The sequence below is a fragment of the Lactuca serriola genome, chromosome 7, assembly GCF_051521515.1.
Source record: "Lactuca serriola cultivar US96UC23 chromosome 7, Lser_US96UC23_V15, whole genome shotgun sequence".
In the NCBI taxonomy this organism is placed as follows: domain Eukaryota; kingdom Viridiplantae; phylum Streptophyta; class Magnoliopsida; order Asterales; family Asteraceae; genus Lactuca; species Lactuca serriola.
In genome coordinates this window covers 156361524-156368179 of record NC_136414.1, presented here as the reverse complement: position 1 = coordinate 156368179, position 6656 = coordinate 156361524, and the positions used below count along the sequence as shown (strand labels likewise).

General features: G+C 32.0%; 1 pseudogene; it reads left to right on the top strand.

The window, feature by feature from the left end:
* The first annotated feature begins 4865 nt into the window (after positions 1–4865).
* LOC145064802 (putative carboxylesterase 2 pseudogene) lies at positions 4866–5995 on the top strand (annotated as a pseudogene).
* The last annotated feature ends 661 nt before the right edge of the window (positions 5996–6656 follow it).

The window sequence follows — 6656 nt, the reverse complement described above, 5'->3', positions numbered from 1 at the left end:
TTTCATTATAGTTTTTACAAATCAATGACACTAAAATACTTATGAATTCACCAGTTTTATGCTGATCTATGCTTTAAAATAACTTGTATTCTCAGGTCACCAGTAGACAGGTATGATGACCAAGTTTTGAGAAGACGGAGTAGTCAAGACTCGTATTTTATTTTGATTACTTATTTTCATGTCTTTTACTACTTTACACTGTTGTGATACTTTACATGACGTCCTCCGCCCCAGAACATTTCCATCGTTCCTGGTTTTAGGGTGTGACATATAGGGGTTTACGGCCATGGGAGATTGCTTGGCCATAAACTCCTTTTGTTCTTGAATTCTTGATGGTTTCAAGGCTCTAATCAGGTGTTTCAGCTAGATAACGAGTTAAGGAAAGAGTACTTACGATATAAAGGCTTGAAATGGTTGATTTCGGCCAAGAACACTAGTGTGTGTTCTTGGTGAAAGTTGAAGATCTAGCCAAAAGTTGATTTACATGGATGAAATCAAAGAGTGATTCAAGAGTAAGAAGGATAACAACAACTAGGGGGAAGAATCACTTACATTTTGGAAGATCGAGAATGAAAATTTTGATGATACTTGAGAGAGAAATCAAGTGTTGTTGAGGTGAAAGTGAACTAATGAATGAAAGTTGAAGGATATGAGTCTTTATGGAGGAGTTTATGGCCAGCCTTGAGTTTATGGCCGTAAACTCTTGTGCCTTGGCCGTGAACTCCTTTTTTGTGATGCTTAGGCTTTGATGACGCTCAATGACTTTAGCAGGTACTTCCCAACACTTATTCCTTAAGTGTACCAGGCTAAAACTACTTAGAATGACCTTTAACAAGGCTAGAACTCATTACTAATGAGTCTGGCACTCAGTTGAGTAGATTGGCTGAGCTTTACAAGGCAAGAATTTTTGGGTTGTCACAGAAAGGACAACTCACACGATTTATAGTAAACCATACTCATAAACACCAAGCTTATAGGACAAAAATGAACACAAATCCATGGTTAACAAGATCTAGGCAAAAGCTTCATCAAGATCATAGCTTTTTACCTCCAAGTGGTGTAAAATGATGATGTGCTTTTGGATCTAGGTTGTCTTTGAGCTCCCAAGATGATTCCTCTTCCTTCCTCCTCCTTCAAGATCACCCAAATACACACTCAAGGTGAAAAATGCCCACACAAGAGATTAGGGTTAGCTAAGGTTGAGTTGGGAGATGGAGGGTGATGTAAGAAAGAATGTTGAGGCTATAAAGGTGTTTAAATAGTGCATAAGCCCTAAATATTAAGGTTTTGGTCCATGCCTCATACGCCTCGCATATAAGGAGTATGCCTAACATACCAAGTGAAATAAGCGTTTATGCAAAACGCTACAAGGGACCAATTTTGCAAACAAAATTTCATACCAGGTGTTAAAGATGTAAATTACCCGAATCAACATATTACACCAAGATTAATTCGATGAGTGCTTTTGCTACAAGAATTTGACATCGAGATCAAGGACAAGAAATGATTGGAATATGTGGCGGCCGATCATCTCTCAAAATTGGAAAACCCGGAACTTGAAAAATTAAAAGAGGAAGAGATTGACGATAATTTTCCCAATGAGTATTTGATGGTGATAGCGGGAGAAGTACCTTGGTTTGCAGACATCATGAACCTTTTAGCGAGTGATACGTTGAATAAAAATCTAGCGAGTGTACTCCCAGACAACTTTAATGAGCGTTATTATTAGTAAATTACATTCATAAACTAATAAAGTTTGGATGGATAATAGAATATCAAGGTTGATTAGATTCCAGTGAATGCTAAGACAAAAAGGGTCTTGTCCATTTCACATGAAAAATATTGGCAGACCAACCATATGTAGTTCTTGCCGTATGTTGCACTCGTCTAAATTTTTCTTTAGAATTAGATGTTGTCTATAGTTTACATGTCCTCCAGAAAAAAGATTAAATGGTCTACTTCGACCAACTCTAGAGTGCACAACATTAGTCACACTCTTACAACAATATCGATGATATGAATCATGGACTACATGACCTAGGGATGGTCTAGTTGTTTCTATACATAACAAGTGCTATGAACATTGGGGGTAGGTCGTTTTCTCTCAGAAGGACACTACCTATAAAGATGACAGATAGACTACATGTGAGGAATGTATGAAGCTACATTTTTTAAAAATAAAATAATTAATTGTAATAAATTAATAAATTTAAATAAAAAGTTAAAAAATAGAACAAAATTATCTTACCACACGTACAATAGTGATAAAACAAAGTGGAATCGATCCATAACATATGTTTTGATGTTAGTGTAACTTTGGGGGTTCGTTCTTCCAAGGTTATGCAAGTAAGCATGCAAGTTGGCAAAACTTTCTTCGTGATCACTATTTGACAAATTCATTTTGAAAAAAAAATGCTAAAACGTACAAAATTATGAATAATTGATAGTGATTAAAAGAAAAGAAGATGGAACACATAGTATATATTGTGGAATGACGGTTCTTATTAAATGTATGAAATTCATAGTTGAAGTGTATATTTTCATAGTTAAATTGACATGGTAACTCCTTGGTGAAATGACAATCTTTATTAAATGTCTGAATTTTGTAGTTAGAGTGTATATTTTCATAGTCAAATTTACATGACAACTCCCTCGTGAAATAACAAGTTACCGGTCGAATGATTATTCTTATTAAATATCTAAAATTCATAGTCAAAATGTACACTTTCATAGTCAAATTGACATGATAACTCTAGTGAAATGACATGTCACTGGTGAAATGATAATTCTTATTAAATGTATGAATTTCATAGTCAAAATGTACATTTTCGTTGTAAAAATGACATGACAACTCCCTGGTGAAATGAAAAGTCATTCATAAAATAACAATTCTAATTAAATGCCTACATTTTGTAGTCAAATTGATATTGCAATTAACATCCCACATACACATGCAAATAGTTTTACATAAGGAGCATAAAATCATAGTAATTCAATACTAAACTTTCTTATAACTTAGCATTCATAAAAGTGGGGTTTTGCTTGAAAAAATTTCTCCATCTTTTCCTTTTAAAATACTAGTCTAAAATTGCTAATTCAGTTAAGAACTGTTTTAGCTCTAATAATACTTCCAGACCTTGGAAGATGTCAAAAGAAATGAAGAAGGATGTAGAGGCCAAAGAAGAAGAACCGAAGAAACATAATCACAGTATTGGTCCACAAAGGGATGCGATTGACAGAAAAGAAAAAGAAATCAAAAAAATTGAAATGAATAAAACAAACGAAATTAGAAATAAAAAAGAAATAAAAAAAAAAGCAAATGATTAAGTAGTCTAAAAAATCTCTAATATTGGAAGAGCGAGAGGTGATGTTTGATGTGAATGAGATGAATAAAAAACAAGCATAGATTAAAATAGACAAAAAGAAATTCAAGTTGCATCACTCCGAAATAAAAACAAAAGATCATCAATACGATGTAGTGTATTAGAATATGATATTTTATTAAATAATATGTAGTTTTTTTTTTGTTACTATGACACTAAGTTTTATTTGGTACTATTATTTAGTAATGATGTGTGTAGACTATACTGTGTATTATCATATATCTAATCAATTTCCATCTAACACACAACCTATTACATACAACCATATAAAATAGCTATATCTATAGACTATTTATGTGATAACTATTTCGTATCAAAAGATGTCTTTCTCTTCGTCTCCGATTAAAAAGTTCTCTCAAATCATCTAAAATTTCAAACATCCTGGTGATGAATAAAATATAATATGAAGGGTTTCTAATGAGGCCAAGGAGGCCATATTAGTGACGGTTGTGTATTATACAAATCTAATAAAATCTCTCTTTACTTGGACAATGTGAACCACATAAATCATTTAGTTATTATTTTCGTATCCTTTATCGTCAGAGCATATCATTGAATAATATTTTAGTTTAATGTTTTTATGAACAAGATAAATTTAATGATGAGTTATGTTGTACGTTTAGCTTGTCGCCATTTTATAAGTTATTATGGTAAACTAGTATAAAAATTATTCACTACAAAAAGGATGAACCCTTAAACTTTAATTTACAAAACTTACATAATAAAAAAAAATCTTAATAAAAATACGCAATAACTAAATGTAATTAAAAACTCATTAACAATGATTCATACGAATAAGAAGTATATATTATTTTAGAAATTATTGTTATAATAGGGTATGAATATTACTTTGATAAAAGGCTAAAACAAAAGATATCATCGGTTTGCATCATCTTTATAACTTCCATGAAGATAACGCCTATTCATTAAATGGTCCTTGCAAAAAATCAACATTGGCTCATAGAATAGCATCAGATCCATGAATTTTTATTGTAGGGGACACAATGTTAACAATAAGTTGGTTAATATAACTTTTTGTTATTCAAAAACTAAACATTCATAGGTACCAATCACTGATAGATTAAAAATGAAAATCAACGAAGTTTGTCATACGTAATATATTAAAAAAACAAAAAAACATCAATTTTTTTCTGAAAATTTAAGAAGTTTTAGACCTTTTAAGCAAAAAATTGTACAAAATTGGGGATATTAGGCAAAAACCAAGAACCCAATGTGTGTGCCCTAAATACAATTTTTTATAAAGGGCCTACAATCTTTTTTTCTTTTAATCATATTTATCATATAATTAATGTATATAATTTCATATCATTGAGGCACCTCCCGCCTTCTCTAAGCCTTAGGTCAGCCAGTGGGCACACATTAATTGTCCTTGCAGGAGTTCAACATGAGCACACACAAGTTCAACATCAGCATACATGAGTCCTGATCAAGCCTCTGCAAAAAGTCACCATTGATGATATTGCTTCTATATATACATCACTCTCATTGACACATCAATCATCACCAGAAAATAAAAAGCTTCTCCTTTAATTACTCTCAACGTTCATGTCAAACTCACTAGAGTTTCCTATTCATTTCCATGGTTTGATCATACATAGTGATGGACGATGGGTAAGATCATTCCCAAATGATACCAACCCAGCTGGAACTGATACTTTAACTGGAGTCCAATCAAAAGACGTGGTTATCTCACACGAATCCAACGTTTTTGTAAGGCTTTACATTCCCAAAGCACCAATCCCTACTCGGAAACTTCCAACTCTGATTTACTATCACGGTGGTGCTTTCATGACTGAATCTGCTGCTTCACCCACTTACCACCGGACACTTAACTTGATAACGACAGAATCCAACGTGATTGTCGTGTCTGTAAACTACAGGTTGGCTCCAGAATATCCTTTACCAATTGCATACGAGGATTCATGGGAGGCAATTAAGTGGGTGGCTAGTCATGTTGGAGGAAATGGTCCAGAAACATGGTTAAACGACCATGCTGATCTTCAGAATGTGTTCTTAGCTGGAGATAGTGCTGGGGCTAACATCGCCCACAATATGGCTATCCGGGTCGGGTTGAGCCATGAGAAAGTTTTTAACGTAAGTGGTGTTATTATGCTCCACCCGTATTTTGGGGGTAAAGATCCAGTTGGAGCTGAGGCCAAGAGATTTAAACTGCACAAAGAGTTCATAGATATGATGTGGTTGTTGGCAAACCCATCTGGGAATGGGTTAGATGACCCGCTGTTTAATCCGGGCATGGACCCGAATATTTCTGCTTTTGGAAGCTCCAAGATACTTGTGTGTGTTGCTGAGAAGGATGCACTGAGGGAAAGGGGTCTGAATTATAAGAAGGTGATGGAGACGAGTGGGTGGAAAGGCAAAGTAGAGTTGATGGAGAGCAAAGGGGAGCTGCATGTCTTCTTTCTGTCTAATACTTCATGTGAAAATTCTTGCTTATTACGCAATAGAATTTGTAACTTTATGAATCCGATCCGATGCAAAGCTTGATGGTATATGTTTATTATTCGCAAGCAAGTTATTTGCCATGCTAGCTTTGTTCACATATACTCTAATAAATAATGAAGTTTTTTTTACTAGTTATCACAATTTTAAGATAATTTTGCGATTTATTTTTTATATGTCATTTAATGGGATTTTTTTTATGAAATTCTATATAATATTTAAATATAATAATTACAATAAATATAGTAATAAATACATATCAATTTCATTAATAAATTTAAATTTAAATTTTAAAATTCTCAAAATAAAATATTATTAGTTTTTTTGTTTATTTATTTAATCGGTTTGTATAAATTTAAAAATTTAAAAGATAAATAGCATTTTCATTATAATAATTCATTATTTTCTTATTTTCTAATAAATTCGAAGTTCTCAAATATTTAGACAAATATTTAACTTTTTTTAAATAAATTAACCCATGTAATAAATGGGTCTCACAACTAGTAACTATCAATAAAGAAATTAAGTAATATTAACATTATCTCGTCTAATTCATGATCGATAATATGTATTAACAAATTCTGAAAGTAGAACTTGATATTCAAAATTATATCTATTGTATTCAACATGTACACATTAGGGATATATATATATATATATATATATATATATATATATATATATATATATGTATATATATATATATATAAAAGTACAATATGTAAGTACATTCTGATAGAATTAATAAATAACAAGGTTTTTACAATCATATAAAGAATAACTACGTTATAT